Below are 20,515 nucleotides of genomic sequence, written 5' to 3'. Positions count from 1 at the left end.
TGGTTTTGTTAAGGGGAAGTCTTGCCTGACCAATTTGATTGGATACTATGATGCAGTCACAAAAGAACTGGATGCATGGAATAACTTTGATATTATATACTTGGATCTTAGAAAGGCTTTTGATACTGTTGCACATGGAAGACTCCTTCACAAATTGGAGTAGTGTGGCATTGGAGGCAAATTGCTGCTATGGATAAAGGGGTGGTTGAGGGGGAGAAGACAGAGAGTGGTAATCAATGGACACTGCTCATCGTGGACTAATGTTATTAGTGGAGTCCCTCGGGGTTCAGTGTTGGGTCCATTATTATTTTCTGTATTTATAAATAATATTGATGATGGTATATCAAGCTTAATGTCCAAGTTTGCAAACGATACAAAGGTTGGCAGGGTTGTTAAGGACACTACTGACGCTATGCTGCTGCAACAGGATCTGGAAAGGTTGAGCAGATGGGTTGAGAGGTGGCAAATGAAGTTTAACATTGACAAGTGTAAAGTACTACATATGGGAAACAGCAACCCCAGAGCAACGTATCAAGTCTGTGGTACTACACTGACAGTGGTAGAGAATGAAAAGGATCTGGGAGTAATTGTGGAGGCAGATATGAAGTTTTCTGAGCAGTGCAGATGGGCGGCAAGAGTAGCTTATCGTGTCTTATCAATGATATACAGGAAGTTTTCTAGCAGAGATAAGTACATGATTATTCCCTTGTATAAGGCAATGGTCAGGCCCCACCTTGAGTACTGTATACAGGTCTGGAGGCCTCATTTCAAGAAGGATGTAGAGCTGCTGGAACGAGTACAGAGAAGGGCAACAAGGTTAGTGAACGGAACAAAGGGTTGCTCTTATGAAGAAAGGCTTAAGTTTTGCAAATTACAGTGTCTGGAGACTAGGCACCGGCAAGGTGATCTGATAGAAGTGTATAAAGCCTTGAATGGTTTGAGCATGCTCAATGCTGATGGGATTCTTCCTCTTGCTCGGAATAATCACCTGAGAGGGCAAATTCAAATTGAGGAAAGATAGATGTGCGGAAATTTGCCTTTAGCCAGCAGGTAGTTGGTTGGTGGAACAGACTTCCATCCCTTGTTGTGGAAGTTGATAGCCTAAATAAATTTAAGGCTCGGCTGGACAGGTATTTCGAACGAATGGAGGGGTGAAGTGGAAGTTTTTTTTTTTTTTTTTTTTTTTTTCGACTGATGCTGCATAAGCTTGCTTTCTTGCATCATATGCCTCTACTATTGCTAATGCTAAAGACAGTGAAAAATGCAAATTTAGTTAAATAACTTTGAGCTTATTTGAATAGTAGGTAAACGTGAAAAAATTTACAGAACATAGCAAATTTCGAAGTGTACTGCATCCAAACATCACACATTCAATGTTATCCCGCTTTTATGCGCCATTTTATGCTCTGTTGTCCATTTACGCTGCCGTCACGTTCTGAAAAACATGCCATCGTGTCTTAAAGAACGTAAGCAGAAAAAAGTCGCACGAATTTTCTTAGTACGTGGTGTCTAATTGGTCCTTTATGCACACGCGCACTTGTCTGTCGTGCACTGTCTAGACAATGGTGCTGCCAACTGCTGTCAGATGTAAACTAATCTTATTTTTATAGACTTACATGAGAGTTATTGCCAACATTTCCTGTGATAAAAGTGACAAGCCTTGCACCAAATCTTGCCTAGCTTGAATCATTCCTTAGAATTTGACCACCAGCCCATCAAACGATGCTACAGACAAAATAATGTAGAGGTTACAAAATTCCCCATCTACAAATCTAGCACTGTTAATGGGATTAACAGCCCATCTTTTTTCTGTCTTTTCACTGCAATAAGCCGATATGCAAAATACATCACGCACGGATCCATCTTCCACTCTCCACTGTGAAGAAGCACTGACAGCACTGATACGATTTGTCCACCCAAACTATTTTTTTTTTTTTTTTTGACGGATGACAAATGTTGCATGCATAAAATAAACCTAGAAAACGCGCGGCAATCTGCTGTTGGCTGTAGCGTGACACAAAATGCATGCACAAAAGCGGGCTTAAAAAAGGTACCAGTACACCATACCATTGTGTACTGTTCCAAAAAAAGCACTGAGTAAAATGAACAACTGTACAGAGAAATAGATTGGGCCAGTAAATCAGATTGTTTTATAATGGGGGATTTTAATTTCCCAGATATTAACTGTAATTTGTGGGTTGGTCACTCACACACAGGGCTTTTGTGGATTTATTGGATGATTGTTTTCTACAGCAACCTATTTGGGGAGGAAACTAGGAATAATACTCTTGATCTGATTATCAGTAGTGATTTTTATGCATTAAGAATCTGCAGATAAAGGAACCACTAGGTGGCAGTAATCAGTGTTCTGATGTGAGATTTACTCAAAGAGGTAACTACCATCAAGGGTAAAGGGAAAGGTTTTTGCTTTCATAAAGACGAGTACAGTGGTCTCAGACAGTTTTTAAATTCCATACAATGGAATCAACTGATGATGTTACCAACAGCAAATTCAAAAAGAGATTAATTCTTTGAATTAATCTTGGAAGCTAGTAGGCTTTTCATACCAACTAAGAAATATTGTTCAAGATTAGGCCTAAATGGATGTCAGATGAACTAATTAGACATGTGGCAGAGAAGAAAAATGCATAGATATAATCTGGTCTGTAATCGAGTGACAAAGGACGTTAGGCAGGCAAAGGCAAATTACGAGAAATATTTGGCAAAGGATGCAAAAAAAACCAGCAGAGTTCTTTACTCATGTAAACTCTAGAAGGAAGCTGATGAATCAGATTGGTCCACTTGATATTGATAGTTCAACTGTTGATGATCCTGCTCAGGTAGCTAGCAAACTGAATGAGCATTTTGCATCTACATTTACACATGAGAAGTTATTCATGGAGGGGAATGCCAGATGTGTGTATTAAACTCTGGCAGTGAGCTAAATGATTTTGTAATAACTAAGAGCAAAGTGGAGCGGAAACTGTTGAAGATAAACATGAGTAAGGCACCTGGGGTGGATGGGATGTATCCAGTTATATTAAAGGAGACAGCAATGGAAGTAAGCAAACCCTTCACCAGAATTATGAGAGCTTCCTTGGATTCAAGGGAGGTACCCATGGATTGACGATGTGCAAATGTGACCCCAATTCACAAAGGAGGATCAGAGGGTGACAAATAATCACAGATCTGTAAGTTTAACTGCTATTCCAGGGAAATTAATGGAGACACTGGTCAGAGAAGCAATACAGGATCATCTTGACAAGCCTTCAGTTATAGTTCAAAGACAGCATGGATTTATTACGAGGAAGTTTTGACTGATCAATTTGATTGGTTACTATGATATGGGCATAAAGGAACTGGATGCAAAGAATAATTTTGATATCATATAATTGGAGCTTAGGAAGTCTTTTAATACTGTTGCAAATGGAAAACTGTTGTACAAATTGGAGCAGTGTGGCATTGGGGGCAAATTGCTGCTATGGATATAGGGATGGTTGAGTGGGAGAAGACAGAGTGGTAATCAATGGGCACTGCTCTTCGTGGACTAATGTTATTAGTGGATTCCCCCAGGGTTCAGCGTTAGGTCCATCGTTGTTTTCTGTATTTATTAATGATATTGATGAAGGTATATCAGCCTTATTGTCTAAGTTTGCAGGCGATACGAAGATTGGCAGGGTTGTTAATGACACTAATGACAGTAAAAAAAAGTAAATTGCAGCCATTATCAACCCACTGCAGGATGGAAGCCTCCTCAACAATTCATGCTGAGGGAAATGGACCATAATCTGCCACGCTGATCCAGTGCGGGTTGGCAGATCGACCGTATTTAACAGTCAGGGGCTTGAACCCCGGCCTACTCAAAGAGCGTGTGCCACTGCACTCCTGCTCCTGACCACTCGGCTACGGAGGCCTTTCTAATCACAGTAGGCTACTGCAACAGGATCTAGAAAAGTTAAGCCGATGGGCTGAGAGGTGGCAAGTTAAGTTTTGTACTGCATAGGGGTAGCAGTATCCCCAGAGTAAAGTATCAATTGTATGGTGCTATACTCAAGGTGGTAGAGAACGAAAAAGACCTGGGGGTAATTGTGCTGTCAGATATGAAGTTTTCTGAGCAGTGCAGATGGCTGCAAGAGTATCGCATGGTGTCTTGTCAATGATATACAGGAATTTTTCTAGCAGGGAAAAGGAGATGAATATCCCATTTTATAAGGCAATGGTCATGCCACACCTTGATTACTGTATACAGGTCTGGAGGCCTCATTGTAGGAAGATGTAGAGCTGCTGGAATGAGTACAGAGAAGGGCAAGAAGATTAGTGAATGGAACAAGGGTTGCTCTTACAAAGAAAGGCTTATGTGATGCAAATTAGTGTCTAGAGACTAGGCACCTGTGAGGTGATATGATTGAGGTGTTTAAGGCCTTGAACGGTTTGAGCAAGCTGAATGCTGATGGGATTCTTCCTTTAGTCCAGATTAATCTCCTGAGAGGACATAAATTTAAATTGAGGAAAGACAGTTGTGGAATAGATGTGTGGAAATTTGCCTTTAGCCAGTTCGTAGTTGATTTCTGGAACAAACTTCCTTCTGTCGTTGTAGAAGTGGACAGCTTAAATAATTTCAAGGCAGAACCAGACAAACATTTAGAGCAAATGGATAGGGTTTTTTTTTTTGCTGATGGTGTATAAGCTTGGTACAATAACGCTATCTTGAATGGATCCTGTCATGCATCCATTAAGGGGACAACATGCACTATCTTATGCAGGTATCATTGTAAGGTGAAATGACGACCAGGTTTTTGAGTGTTTTTTTTTTTTTTTTTTTTTTTTTTTTTTGTTTAGACAAATCTAGAAACACTTATATGCATAGTTAGAGGGCATATGCCCCTCTTCCCACCCAAATACATTCCTGGCATCATGCCTGAACAGTATGGTAAATTACTATGATATAACCATTAAGCAGTTGGATGCAGGTAAAAACTTTGGCATTTTATATATGTATACTTTAGTAACCTTTTGAAATAGTCCCTTAAGAAAGACTATTACATAAATTGGAAGAAGTTGGAGTTATGCATAGGATCTCATGGTGGATTGCAGGCCGGCTGAAAGGTAGGAGACAGAGGGTTGTCATAATGGTCATTATTTGGGGTCAGTGTAATAAGGGGACCCATCAGATATCAGTGTTGGGTCCTCTCATATTCCTGATTTTCAAAAGTGATATTGACAAGGATACCCAAGGCAAGCCGACAAAGTTTTCTGATGATTTGAATGTGCAAAGGGTAGTTAACAATCCCAGCTAGGCCACGTTGCTTCCAAATGACTTGGATTAGTTGCATGTGTGGTCCAAAGAATGGCAACTAAAGTTTAATCCTTCTAAACAAGAGTTTATGCATTTGGGGAACAGAAATCTCTGAGTCACATATAAGCTAGGAGGAAGAGGAGTTAAAAGTGGTTCAAAACAAAAAAGACTTAGATGTTATGATTCGGTCTGATGTGAAATTTTTTATGCATTGTATACAGGCAGCTATGAAGGCTAGGTATCCAGTCTGTGATTTCTAGGGCTTTTGGATGTCATTATCCCTCTTTACAAAGTGATGGTTAGATTGCATTTTGAATAGTGTATTCAGGTCTGGAGACTACACCTTAAAATAAGATATAGAACTTCTGGAGAGGGTTCAGGGAAGGGCAACCTGATTGATGAATACAAGCGATGCACATACGAAGGTGTGGACTGCAAAGTGTAACAATTAGACATCTGATGGGAGATGTAATTAAGGTGTATAAGCGCTGAAGGGATTGAGCAAAATGAAAGAGGAAAGTTTATTATCCCTTGATTATTTTATTTATTTATTTTTGGCTGCTGCAGAAAAGTTCACTTCCTTGTATCATTTGGCCTTATTGATACTAAAATTGAACTTGCAATTATTTTTTTTACCCACTATCTCCATTATTTTCTCCAGAACAGAAGCCAAGCTTACAGTTCTATAAGTGTTGACTCTGCCGTTTGAGAACAGGAGTGACATTTGCACATCTCCAATTTGTAGTGACCTTCCCTGAATCCAAGGGTGCTCTCACAATTATGGTTAAAAAGTTTGCTTACTTCTTTTGCTGCTGCTTTTAATATAATTGTATAGATTCTGCCATCCCCAGCTTCCTTATTTACTTTAGCTTCAACAATTCTCTTCCACGTTCTTCTCAGTTATCACAAAATTATTTAGCTCCAAGCTATAACTTGGTATACTTATGGTATTCCATCCCCAAGCACTTCTTCACATGTGAATATAGATGCAAAATATTTGTATAATTTTATAGCCAAAAGCTTAAAGTACTCTCTTTTAATTCATTAAAATATTATAGCAAAAGCTTATCTCTCTGTACTCCCCTATTGTTTAATGGCAGTTGTATAATTTTATAGCTGAAGGCTAAAGTACTTTCTTTTAATTCATCCATAATTGATGCTGCCAACTCTGACCAATTATAACTTTATAAACATAAGTAAAATAAAATTACAAATAAAATAAAAAAGTAAACTTGACTGTAAAATATAGATAATTTAAAATACACATTTGAATTCCTATAAAACTTTGAAAAATACTATGCATTAAAAGCATTAAGCCCGTACTACTATGACACTTTAAAATACTATGCAGTAGAAACATTAAACCCGTACTATTATGACACTTTAAAATACTATGCATTAGAAACATTAAACCCATACTACTATAAAACTGAAGCTTTATATGAATTCATTATAAAGCACCAAAACTGGAGAAACCAATCCTGCGGGTTTGGTTTCTCCTGTTTTGGGCCGGACTGGCTGAACAGTGAGGAATAGTCAGGAATTCATACGGTTTGCCCAGGATCAGAATATCGAAGAAGAAAATTTTGATATCATTTGATGTGGTGTCATTTATTAACGTACATTCCAGTGGATCATGCTTTGAACTGTGTTTGAACGGCCTTGGAGGGTGATAATACTTTGAGAGATAGGACGAATTTGAGTGTACAGGACATATGTGAAGGTGTTAGCTTGTGTTTGTCCGGTATTTGCACACCACTATGGTATTTGCAGGTGTGATGTATCAGCAGAGCTGGAGTGTGGCTATGGGTTCACCTATTAGCGCATTCATTGCTAATTTAGCAATGGAAGAATTTGAGGTAGGATGTTGAGTTCCTCTGGTCCACTACCCCTGTGGGCGTGGAAGAGGTATGTGGACGATACGTTCGCTATACTATGTAGGGGACGTGAGCCAGAGGTTCTCAATTGGCTTAATAGTGGTTCCCCCTTTATAAAGTTTACCTCCGAGGTTGAGGGGGGGGTGCTCTGCCGTTTTTGGATTTACAGGGTGGGCCAACAATTAAAAACAAGAGTGTTTAGGAAGAAGATGTGTCGGGTCCAGTATACTCATTTTGGTTCTGCCCAGACTGGAGGTCATAAGAAGAGTTTGGTTAGGGCTTTAATGAGCAGGGCTTGTTCACACTGCTCTTCCTCAGAGGATAGGGAGGAAGAAATCAAGCAGGTCACGGCTGACCTTATGAGATGTGGATACCCCCAGAATGTGATGGAAGGTTGTTGTGGACATGGTGGGAGGAGGGGGTACATTTGGCTCGACTGCGTACATTACCTGCTGTCCGGGCATGTTGCATCCACTAGCTCGCGTTTTACGGTCGTACCAATTACGTTGTGTGCAGCTTCCAGGTTGGAACTTGCGCACGGTGATGGTGGCAGTTAAAGACCCTGTTGTGGGAGTTGACAACAGTGGGATTGTCTATATAATTCAGTGCCCGGATTGTGGGGGAGGTTACATAGGTGCGACTAAGCGCAGATTACATGATAGACTGGGGGAGCATAGCTGGACGCTTAGGTTGGCTAATGTCTCAGGATTGGTCGTGGCTGAACATGCCTGGGAAACCGGGCATAGTATAACAACCAAAGGAGCTGTAATTACGGAGTGTTTCTGGAACCGAAAGTGGCTGGAGAGCCTAAGGATTTGTTTCTTTGGTGATCTTAGCTTGAATAGGGATAAGGGTTGTAGGATTAATGTAATGTTTGAGACCGTTATCCTGGATAGGGATGAACGTTTTAAGGTCGTACAACCCCGTGCCACTTCTGGTGCTGACATATGGGAAACGGAGTATGTGCAGGTACCATAGTACATCCTGGGTCTGCTGGGATGGCTTAGTGCTTTATAATGAATTGTTGATGCAGCACTACTTATGTTGAGGAAGGCAGCAGATGCTGTCGAAAGCTTCAGTTTTATAGTAATACAGATTTAACGTTTCTAATGCATAGTATTTTAAAGTGTCATAGTAGTACGGGCTTAATGCTTTTAATGCATAGTATTTTTCAAAGTTTTATAGGAATTCATATGTGTATTTTAAATTATCTATATTTTAGACAAGTTTACTTTTTTATTTTATTTGTAATTTTATTTTACTTATGTTTATAAAGTTATAATTGGTCAGAGTTGGTGGCATCAATTATGGATAGATTTCCTGACTACAGAGGCCTTTTTAGTGTCTTTTAATTCATTATAATATTATAGCAAAGCCTTATCTCTCAGTACTCACCTGAGTACTCAGAGATAAGGTGAGTACGGAGAGACAAGCTTTTGCTATAATATTTTAATGCGATGCAAAATATTTATTCAGTTTGTGAGCAATCTGAACAGGATCATTATTAGTTATATCATTTATATCCAGTGGGCTAATTTGTTCCTTCCCTTTCCTTCTAGTTAAAATATGCAGTGAATTCTTTGCTACTTTTTTTGCATTCTTAGCCAAAGAGTTCTCATAATCTACCTTGGCTTGTCTTACTCACATACTGACTTGGTTGCAGACTACTTTGTACTTACTGTACTTTTTTTGTTCTTTGATAATTTTTATGACATCCATTTAGGTCTAAATTTGAACAGCATCTCCTAGTTGGCATAAAAAATAGATTATAAGATTACTTCCCTGAATTTTTCCCATTTAGAATTTGTAATTGGTAACATCATGAATTAATTCCACTGAAAAGTATTTAAAACCTGTTTAAGAACATTGTAGTAATCTTTATGAAAGCAAAACCTCTTCCGTTTACTTTGCTTTAGATGTTGCTGCACTATTAACATCCACTCATCCACCACAATAATGCTACCTAATGGTTCCTAATTTTATCTTTATGGTTCCTAACTAAGGAGAAGCTGCAACATTATGGATGATAAATCAAAAAAAAGAGAAAGATACACTGAGTCACCCCTGTGAAAACTGAATGCGACCCATTGACCATGTGAGATACGAGAGTGCAGAGTTAGTCAACCTACGTAGCACAGATAAGGTATCAGTGGTTCAGTAGATAGTAAAATTCCGAGCGCGATGGGTAAAAGGAAGGATTTATCGGACTTTGATAAAGGACAGATTGTGGGTGCTCGACAAGCTGGTGCCTCGATTTCCCAAACGGCTGAACGGGTGGAGTGTTCAAGAGCCAACGTAGTTAAAGTGTACCAGGACTGGTGTCAAAATGGTCAAACAACAACCCAGCAGCAGAACTGCAAAGGTCAGTGAAAGGTTGATGTTAGAGGTGAGTGCCGGGTCCGACGACTCTTACAGGCAAACAGGTGCAGCACTGTTAAAGAGTTGAATACCCAATACAACATGGGCCAACCCGGAACAATATCTGGCATCACCATGCGTCACATGTATGGGCTATACCAGCAGATGACCCCTATGGCATCCTCTCCTAAATAAGGTTCATCGACTTAAAACACCCCTGGTGCACAGAGCATGTAAGTTAGACATTAGAAGACTGGAAGGTGTGCTGGTCAGAAGAGTTACATTATTTACTCCACACCGTGGATGATTTTATATGGATTTAGCATCAACAACATGAGGCTCTTCATCCATCATGCATGGTATCAAAAGGGCAGGCAGGTGGAGGCGGTTGTATGGTGTGGGGCATGTTTCACTGGCAGGAACTTGGACTCCTGGTGCATGTGGAACAACGTATCACTAGTCTTCACTATCATCAACTGCTTGCCACCCTGCTATGTTAAATTTTTTTCCAAATGGCAATGGTGTCTTCCAAGATGACAGTGCACTGAGCCATCGGGCACTTGTTGTGCAGGAATGGTTTGAGGAACACAGTTCTGACTTCCAGCATATCAACTGGCCTCCGAACTCCCCTGATATCAATCCCATAGAGCACTTGTGGGACACTATGGAAAGGCATATCGGGCATCTGGATATACCAATCGCCTCTATACCTGCATTGCTGACCACATTACACACAGCTTGGTTGGCCACACCTCCCAAATGCTTCCGACATCTTGTTGAATCAATGCCACATCAGATAGCTGCTGTACTGAGGGCAAAAGGAGGATCTGTGAAGTATTAGGTAGGTGGTCATCATTCAGTGATCACTCAGTGTATATCTTATTGCTAAGCAGGAGAACTAAGTGGCCAAGTTGGGCGAAAAGCTGCAATAGCAACTGCTGACATCAGAGCAACAAAAATCTTTCCTTGCAGTTCTCTAGCAGTGTCCAACCATTTTTAAGCATGTTTGAATAATGCACCTATTGTCATTATGTCGATCCATTTGCATGTAATAATTCAACTCCTAATGGATGGATTTTCATAAAATTTTATATTTGGCTCTTTAAAAAAAAATGTCAAGCCAATCCCAAATTTCATTAAAATTGGGCCAAAGAAATCTGGCAGTTATTGTTTGTTTTTCCTTATGCCTGTATTGTAATAATTTGACCCCCAGTGGATGCATTTTTATGAAATTTTACATAAAATTTATCCCATCAGAGAGAGAGAGACTTGCAGAATAAGATCAAATTTTGTTAAAATTGAACATTTACCTACCAAATAATGCACTCCCAATTCGAACCCCAGAACTGAATAACCAAGTGCAAACTTCTGGTTCAAAAAGACTTAGTTCTATGAGAGGACTCCGTTGTCAGGGAAACGGGAAATATTTTTTGTTATAAGGTAGATGTTCTAGAAGCAGGGTATGTCTGCCGGGAGTAAAAATTAATGATGTCACCAACAGATTGTTAGATTTTAAGGGGAGCGGGATAAAGATAATATTTATTATTCAGGTGTGGACTAATGTCATTAAGCACACGATCTGATGATTTGTCAGACAAATATAGGATCATGCTGAAGAAGTGCTGTGAGTTAGATCAGAATTTCTGTGTTGTTTTGTTTTTTTTTTATGAGAACCCCAAACACGAGAGGTATTATAACCTATAGTACTTAGTACCGTGCTTGGGTTGGAGGTTGAGAAGACGAAAGAAGATATTTGTTGATATTGGACTTGAACTTCTGTAGATTGTAATTTTCAGGAAATGCGTATGAAGGAAGGTTATTCCAGAAAACGGCAGTTGAATGAATAAATGAGGAAGATGAAAAGTTGGTTCTGTGGGTTTGAAGTTGGACAGTAAATGGATGTTGGCTGGTGGCGGCACGTGTTCGGACTGTTTTGAAAGAGAGAGCGGGAATTATAGAAGCCAATTCAGAAGAACAGTGCCCATGGAAGTATCTGTAGAAGAGGCATGCAGCAGAAACAGTGCGTCTATGAGAAAGCGAGTGGAGAGACTCTGTTAGAGATGAATCATTAATTAACCTAACTGCCCTCTTCTGAATGGAATCAAGAAGCCTGAGAGAGGTTTTGGGGGCACCACCCCAGATGTGGGAACAATATTCCATGGCAGGGCGGATTTGCGATTTATACAGAGTGAGCAGCTGTTTGGGAGAAAAGTAACGCCGAGAGCGAAAGAGGAAACCAAGTTTTTTAGATGCAGAGGAAGCAATATTTGTAATGTGCTTGTGCCAAGAGAGATTAGAAGTCAGGGTAATCCCCAAAAGAGATATATCATTTTGCCTAGAAATCGGAGTGTCACTAAAGATAAGCATAGGAGCAGAAGAATCCTTTTTGCGAGATATAAGACAAGATTGAGTTTTAGAAGGGTTGAAATCAACTAAGTTGTCTTTGCCCCACTGGAGAATTACCTGAAGATCGGCATTTAAGGAATTGGCAGCAGATTTACGAGAACTTGAAGCTGGACAAGGTTTCTCAAAATGGAAAGTTGAATGCAATGTGCTATCATCGGCAAAACTATGGATAGGATTTCCAGTCAATGGAAGAAGGTCATTGATATACAAGAGGAAAAGAGTGGGGGAAAGAACTGAACCTTGGGGGACACCGGCATTAGTGGAGAAGTTAGAAGACAGAGAGCCATCTACCATCACCCTCAGTGAGCAATCAGAGAGAAAACTGGATAACCAATTACTAAAAACAGTTGGCAAACCATAAGATGGAAGCTTGTTTAGAAGACCTTTATGCCAAACACGATCAAAAGCCTTTGAGATGTCAAGAGCAACTACTTGTGTTTCACAGAACCTTTCCATTGAATTAGTCCATAAATGGGTAACATAAGCCAGAATATCACCAGTTGTTCGACACTGACGGAATCCATACTGGCGATCGTTGATCAGACGGAAGGTGTCTAGGTAGTTTAAGAGTTGGCGGTTAATTGATTTCTCCATTACTTTAGAAAGAGTAGAAGTAATTGCAATGGGACGATAATTGGATGGGAGGGATTTGTCACCCTTTTTAGGAACTGGCTGGATATGAGCAAATTTCCAAGCAGAAGGAAAAACACCTTTGGAATAAGAAAGTGAAAAAAGGCGGCAAAGAATAGGAGTAAGTTCAGGAGAACAGGTTTTGAGAACAAGTGGAGAAATACCATCAGGACCTGGAGCTTTCTTAGCATCAAGATTCATCAAAATCCTTCTGATATCCTTTTGACGGAAGACCACAGGAGGCATTGAATGGAGCGTGTTAGGAATGGTGGGAGGTGTTTTACCAAGATCATTAATACATGAGCTGGAAGAAAAATGGGATGCTAGCAGTCAGCTTTATCCTTGACTGAAGTGACAACAGAACCATCTGGTTTGGACAGAGGTGGGAGCAGAGATGGGCAAAAGTTGCGGCCAATAGCTTTGGCAAGAGACCAGAATGCTCAGCTACCATTAGGGCAAGAAGCAAGTTTTCTACTCTTAGCCTGTTCAAACTCTAGTTTGGACTGATTAATAACTGCTTTACAATTGTTGCGAGCTTTGGTGTAGGCAGAAAATGAAACTGAAGAATTAGAAACAAGCCAATTACGATATGCAACGTTCTTCTCTTGGACAGCCTTAGCACATTTATTGGAAAACCAAGGTTTAGATAAAGGACGAGATTTTAAAGTGGAGTGTGGGATAAAGGATTCCATTCCTGCAAGAATAATTTCACTGACACGATCTGAGCAAACGTTGACATCAGAAGTTTTGAAACAGTAATCAGACCAAAGAAAAGAAGTCTCGCAGGTCATCCCATTTTGCATTCTTGTAATGCCAAACAATACGAGGTTGGGAATAGGCATGAGATAAAGGTTCCATTGGAGAAGAGACAATCACCAAGTTGTGATCTGAAGTGCCTAAAGGACCTCTCACTTAAACCTTGTACTTAGAAGGGTTGTTTGTGAGAAAACGATCAAGCGTATTGGCTGTATGATTAGGATTGTCCGGTATTCTTGTAGGTAAATGAACAATCTGTGCTAGGTCATTAGTAATTGCAAAAGCCTCAGCATCTCGACCTGCTGGGTCGGTGTGACTAGAAAACGGAAGCCAGCTGGAGTTGTGAACGTTAAAATCACCAAGGAAAATTACCTCACTGTTAGGAAAGTTGGACTGGAGAAAGTCAAGTTGCAAAGAGAGGAAGTCAAAGAGCTCCAAGTGATTAGTGGAGTTGGGAGAACGGTAGAGACAACAGATGAATTTTACACAATGAGGTAGAGAGATTTTAAGCCAGAGAAGATCAAAGAGAGGAGATTCCAAATTGCCAAGTCTCTGACAGGGAATATCAGAACGGACATATGCACAAGTACCACCTTTGAGGCGAAAGGAATCATACAGCAAATAATTTGGACATCTGAGATGAGCAGTAGTTGAATCAACTGATAACTGAGATTCAGTCAGAAAAAGTACATGAGGTTTGGAAGACTGCAAGTGGAAATGGATATCGTTGAGATTAGAATTGAGACCACGTATATTTGTGAAATGAATTAGGAAGGCCTTGGGAGGTTTAGGTCTTTTCGCAGATAAGCTTGCTCTATTATTTTGACAATTCATGGTGTATTCAATAGTAAGAAAAGGTGGGTGGGACATGCTGTATGAAGTAATGAAATTTTTGGATATGGCGTACATGTGGTAAGAATATACCCAGATCCTTGACATAACGTGGCCTCGACAATGCTCCCCGCATACACACTACTCGGACTCCCTCCAGTCACTATCTGGCAGAGTAGAGGTAGCAAGATTATACACTAGCTGATCCGGAAGCTTCCTAGAGAGTTACCAATAGGTTCAGTCCGGTGTGCTAACTAGCGGCCGGCCTGCGAACACCGTTTTAGAGCTGTACCCTCGAAATGTAAGGAATATTGGATCTCGCCACGACATTCATCATAACCTCAAAAATCATCAATCATACTGCATGATGGAAGAGATAGGTGTGTCTACAAATCCGTGTAACTTGAATCCACATAAGTCGAGGACTTACTGTACAACTATCCTGTTCTCAGATCGCAAAGACTGGTATATATTGTGTTGTAGATGTTCATGTTCCTAATCAATAAAACTATCATACTAACTTACTGTATTCCAATAATCATTATATAATAGAGTTAATATTACTTCTTATGATCTATGATGACTGTATCTGTTTTCTCTAACAAAGATATAATCGAATATCAATTTCAAACATTTTTATACTCTAACCTAGTGAATGAGTAGGTTTATCATTTTGATAAAATGTGTTCGCAACAATCAGGTCGTGCATTTGACATACTTTACTCTTTCAATCATTACCATAAATGGCAATGCAATCATTAATTGTGACATTTCACTGGATCTAAATGTTTCGTAATTATTCCGCTCTCTATTTGGCAATTTAAATCTGTCTTAGATTAATTGAATAGGCAGTATTAAATATCATACTGACTGCTTCATTCTCAATTCTTTAAAGAAATTCCATTAGCATCATAATTTACGATATTAATTATTATTATGTATTAATTTATTTATTTACAGCTATACATTGCAATAATTGTCCCATTAAGAGTTTGTTTACATGGTATGAAGCAGAAATTTCACTGTAAAAATATTTCACAGAAAACATGACATCTGTAAAATTTTAATAATAGTACTAACTAGTAAAAAGTCAAATACACCTAGTATTCCTGGGTGGTTACCCTGCCAAATACTAACTGGGCCTAATGCTGTTTAACTTCGATGATCAAACAAGAACCGGTGCATTCAGCCCAGTATGATACTTGGCTGTTCAGCGCATCTGTAAGGCATTTACTTATGGCTTAGATTGCCTTGTCACATTTTTGTTGCGATTTCCACAAACGCAAGTTACTCCCATGTAAAAACTGCCTCAAGTGCACCTAAAGAAGTTTCACTTCAGTTAGTTAACAGATATTTACAATCCTCACAGTATTTTATATATATATCATGTAACTTAAAATTTAAAAATGTAACTAAATATTCTGTAGTTCTTTTGATACTGGTGAAGTCACCAAGGTAAGGGGAGAGTATGTAATATTAGCATTAGTTGAGGCATATGATGCAAGAAAGCAAGCTTATAGAGCATCAGCCAAAAAAAAAAAAAAAAAACAACCTTCCCATTTTACCCATCCAGTCACTCCAAATGTTTGTCTAGTTCAGCCTTGAATTTATTTAAGCTATCAATTTCCACAACAACAACTGGATGTTTGTTCCAGCAATCAACTACTCGCTGGCTAAAGGCAAACTTCAGCACATCTATTCTGCAACTGTCTTTCCTCAACTTGAATCTATGCCACCCCCTCAGGTTCTTAATCTCACCAAGGGGAAGTATCCCATCAGCATTGAGCCTGCTCAACCAATTCACGGCTTTGTACATCTCAATCAGATCACCTCGCAGGTGCTAGTCTCCAGATGCTGCAACTTGCAGAATTTAAGCCTCTCCTGGTAAGAGAACCCCTTTGTTGCTCACACCAGTCTTGTTGCCCTTCTCTGTACTCGTTTTAGCAACTCTACATCCTTCCTAAAACGAGACCTCCAGACCTGTACACAGTACTTAAGGTGTGGGCTGACCACACATTGCCTTATACAAAGGGATAATCACCTCCTTGTCTTTGCTAGCAAAATTCCTATATATTATAGACAAAACTCCATGACCTGCTCTGACAGCCTGTCTGCACTGCTCAGAAAACTTTATATCTGACTGCACAATTACTCCCAGGTCTTTTTCATTCTCCACCTCCGAGTGTAGTACCACACAGTTGGTACATTTCTCTTGGGCTACTTTGACAAATGCAGTACTTTGCATTTGTCAATATTAAACTTCAATTGCTGCTTCTCAGTCCATCTAACTTTCCTAGATCCTGTTGCAGTAGCATACTGTCTTTACTATCATTAACAACCCTGCCAATCTTTGTATCATCTGCAAACTTTGACATTAAGCCTGATATACCTTCATCAATATCATTGATAAATACACAAAATAACAATGGACCCAGCACCGAACCCTGGGGAACTCCACTAATAACATTAGCCCATGTAGAGCAGTGTCCAATATTCATTTAGTTTGTGAACTATCTGAGCAGGATCATCAACAGTTGAACCACCAACATCAAGTGAACCAATCTGATTCATCCCCTTCCTTCAGTTTACATAAATAAAGAAGTCTTTGTTGTTTTACTTTGCATCCTTTGTGAAGGATTTCTCATAATCAGCCTTCGCTTGCCTAACCTCCTTTGTGACTTGATTACAGACTAGCTTATATCTGCCATAGGCTTCTGTGTCATCTGCTAATTTATATGCATTCCATGCATTTTTTTTTCTCTACCACGAGCCTTATTAGTTCATCTGACTTCCATTTAGGCCTAAATTTTGAACAGTATTTCTTAGCTGGTATGAAAAGCCTCAAAGCATGCATGGGATACTTACAAATTAACACATGACACAGAAGCCTCTGATAGATACAAGTTGGTTGATATGCAACCAAGTTACAAAGGAGGTTAGGCAGGCGAAGGCAGATTACGAGAAATCCTTGGCAAGGGATGCAAAGAAAAACAGCAAAGAGTTCTTTACTTATGTAAACTCTAGAAGGAAGGGGATGAATCAGATTGGTCCACTTGATATTGATGGGTCAACTGTTGATGATCCTGCTCAGGTAGCTAACAAACTAAATGAATATTTTGCATCGACATTCACACATGAGGAGTTATTCAGCGAGGGGAATGCCAGAGGTGTATTCAACTCTAGCAGTAAGCTACAGAATCTTGAAATAACTGGGAGTAAAGTGGAGGAAAAACTGTTGAAGATAAACACAAGAAAAGCACCCGGGGTGGATGGGATCTATCCAGTTATATTAAAGGAGGCAGCAAAGGAAGTAAGCAAACCCTTAGCCATAATTATGAGAGCTTCCTTGGACTCAGGGGAGGTACCCATAGACTGGAGATATGCAAATGTGACCCCAATTCACAAAGGAGGATCAAAGGCTGACACAAGTAATTATAGACCTGTGAGCTTAACTTCTGTTCCAGGAAAGTTAATGGAGGCGCTGGTTAAAGAAGCACTGCAGGATCATTTAGACAAGACTTCAGTTATAGCTCGGACATAGCATGGTTTTGTTAAGGGGAAGTCTTGCCTGACCAGTTTGATTGGATATTATGATGCAGTCACAAAAGAACTGGATGCAGGGAATAGCTTTGATATTATATACTTGGATCTTAGAAAGGCTTTTGATACTGTTGCACATGGAAGACTGCTACACAAATTGGAGCAGTGTGACATTGGAGGCAAATTGCTGCTATGGATAAAGGGGTGGTTGAGGGGGAGAAGACAGAGAGTGGTAATCAATGGACACTGCTCATCGTGGACTAATATTATTAGTGGAGTCCCTCAGGGCTCAGTGTTGGGTCCATTATTGTTTTCTGTATTTATAAATGATATTGATGATGGTATATCAAGCTTAATGTCCCAGTTTGCAGATGATACAAAGGTTGACAGGGTTGTCAAGGACACTACTGACACTATGCTGCTGCAACAGGATCTGGAAAGGTTGAGCAGATGGGCTGAGAGGTAGCAAATGAAGTTTAACATTGACAAATGTAAAGTACTACACATGGGAAACAGCAACCCCAGAGCAACGTATCAACTCTGTGGTACTACACTGACAGTGGTAGAGAATGAAAGGGACCTGGGGGTGGTTGTGCAGGCAGATATGAAGTTCTCTGAGCAGTGCAGACGGGCTGCAACAGTAGCTCATGGAGTATTGTCAATGATATACAGGAATTTTTCCAGCAGGGATAAGGAGGTGATTATTCCCTTGTATAAGGCAATGGTCAGGCCACACCTGGAGTACTGTATACAGGTCTGGAGGCCTCATTTGAAGAAGGATGTAGAGCTGCTGGAACGAGTACAGAGAAGGGCAACAAGATTAGTGAATGGAACAAAGGGGTGCTCTTACGAAGAAAGGCTTAAGTTTTGCAAATTAGTGTCTGGAGACTAGGCACCAGCGAGATGATCTGATAGAGGTGTATAAAGCCTTGAATGGTTTGAGCATGCTCAATGCTGATGGGATTCTTCCTCTAGCTCAGAATAATCACCTGAGAAGGTATAAATTGAAATTGAGGAAAGACCAATGTAGGATAGACGTGCAGAAATTTGCCTTTAGCCAGCGGGTGGTTGGTTGATGGAACAGACTTCCATCCCTTGTAGTGGAGGTTGATAGCCTAAATAAGTTTAAGGCTCAGCTGGACAGGTATTTTGAACGAACAGAGGGGTGAAGTGGAAGTGGGTTTTTTTTTTTGGCTGATGCTGCATAAGCTTACTTTCTTGCATCAAATGCCTCTACTAATGCTAATTTCCAAGATTAATTCCCTGAAGGCCTCACATTTAGAATTCACTGCTTTTAACATTATCAGTTGATCCCACTGTATAGAATTCAAAAACTGCCTGAGACCACCGTAGTCACCTTTATGAAAACAAAACCCTTTGCTTTACCCTTGATGGTAGTTACATCTTTAAGCATCCCATGCATAAGTGATCACACACGCATAAGTAGCTTCCCACACTTAAATCGTGGGAATATATACTTTATTAACATATTTTTCAGTTTGATTGTACAGGAAGCCATTAAATAAATGTTTTACCTCCATGTAGTGGGGTATTATTTTATTCTGATTATATTATATTATATTATATTATATTACCAATTGATGTTATCTTTTTTACTATAGCCAGAAAAGCTTGTATAAAGTTGTCTTGCACATTTTCTTTTTAGGTTTTAATTTTCATGAATTGTATACAAAAAAAAAATTAATCAGATGTCTGCAAAGCAGTCATAAATATTAGTTACACTTGCTTATTTTATTTATTTATTATTATTATTATTATTATTATTTTTTGTAGGTTCACATGTCTTCCTATGTAGACAATGAAGAATGGTATTTAAAAAGTTTTGGAACATTTTCATATCCACTTTGCATTCATCTTGACAAAGAAACGGTGATAGGAAAAATATTATTTCAAAAGGCAACAGATAGGAGATGGTTTGTGAAAAATGTAAGCCATGAAAATAGTATTTCACTCAATGGACAAAGAACTGAGATTGGACCATTGTATCCTCTTACTGAGGGTGATGAACTTAATTTCAGTGTTCCAATTATTTCAAAAGAATGTTATTATAAGTTTATGTTTTGCAGAATGGAAGCTAATCATGCATGTTCAAAGAAAAAAATTCTAATAACAGAAAGTGGCTTAGTAGAGTTGGAATCTCCACCTATTTCAGTACAACCTGAAAAGAAAGTTGTTAGAAAAGATGTGGATAGCCGTGGAAAAAATAAATCTGACAGTGAAGAAAATTATCATAAAAGTATTAATATATCATTTTTTGATTCATGCAAATTAAGAGAAAAAGCCAAAAGATCAGTAGGTTCACCTCACTCAACTGGTGTAAAATTTGTTCAATTTGACAAATGGAAGGTCGGGTTAAAAGAATTGCAAAACACTATGTATTACAGTGCCTCTTGTTCAACATCGGATTTTGAAGCTGTGCAAGAACAGTCCAGTATTCACACAAGGGAACAAAAACATTCTAGAAAGATGGTTGATCAAAAATTTAAATGTCATGTAAATAACAATTTAGAAAATTCACAGTGCAATTCCAATGTTGATATAAACTCAAAGGATGTTAAACAACTAACATTGAATCCGATAGTGATGAGAAGGAAATCTCTTAATGAAGGGGAACACTTTCATAATAAACATGCAAAAACAGATATGGATGATGATATGATACTGTACACTTCATTTCCTTCTGTTTCAGAACTGGGAAATAGTACAGAAAAAATAAAATCAGCAGATGTAAAGAACATTAGTTTTTGTGAAGAACATGGTAACAATTTTAAGATAATTTTGCCTGAAAAATCTTCATCAC

General features: G+C 39.2%; 1 pseudogene; it reads right to left on the bottom strand.

Moving 5' to 3' along the window:
- Nucleotides 1-15,242: 15,242 nt before the first annotated feature.
- On the bottom strand, nucleotides 15,243-15,361 carry LOC150082039 (5S ribosomal RNA; annotated as a pseudogene).
- Between the last annotated feature and the right edge of the window lie 5,154 nt (nucleotides 15,362-20,515).

Source organism: Mastigoproctus giganteus, chromosome 8, assembly GCF_048544385.1.
Source record: "Mastigoproctus giganteus isolate SK-2022 chromosome 8, ASM4854438v1, whole genome shotgun sequence".
Taxonomy (NCBI): Eukaryota; Metazoa; Arthropoda; class Arachnida; order Uropygi; family Thelyphonidae; genus Mastigoproctus; species Mastigoproctus giganteus.
The sequence above is the reverse complement of the archived record's forward strand: the minus strand, read 5'-3'. Positions and strand labels throughout refer to the sequence as shown.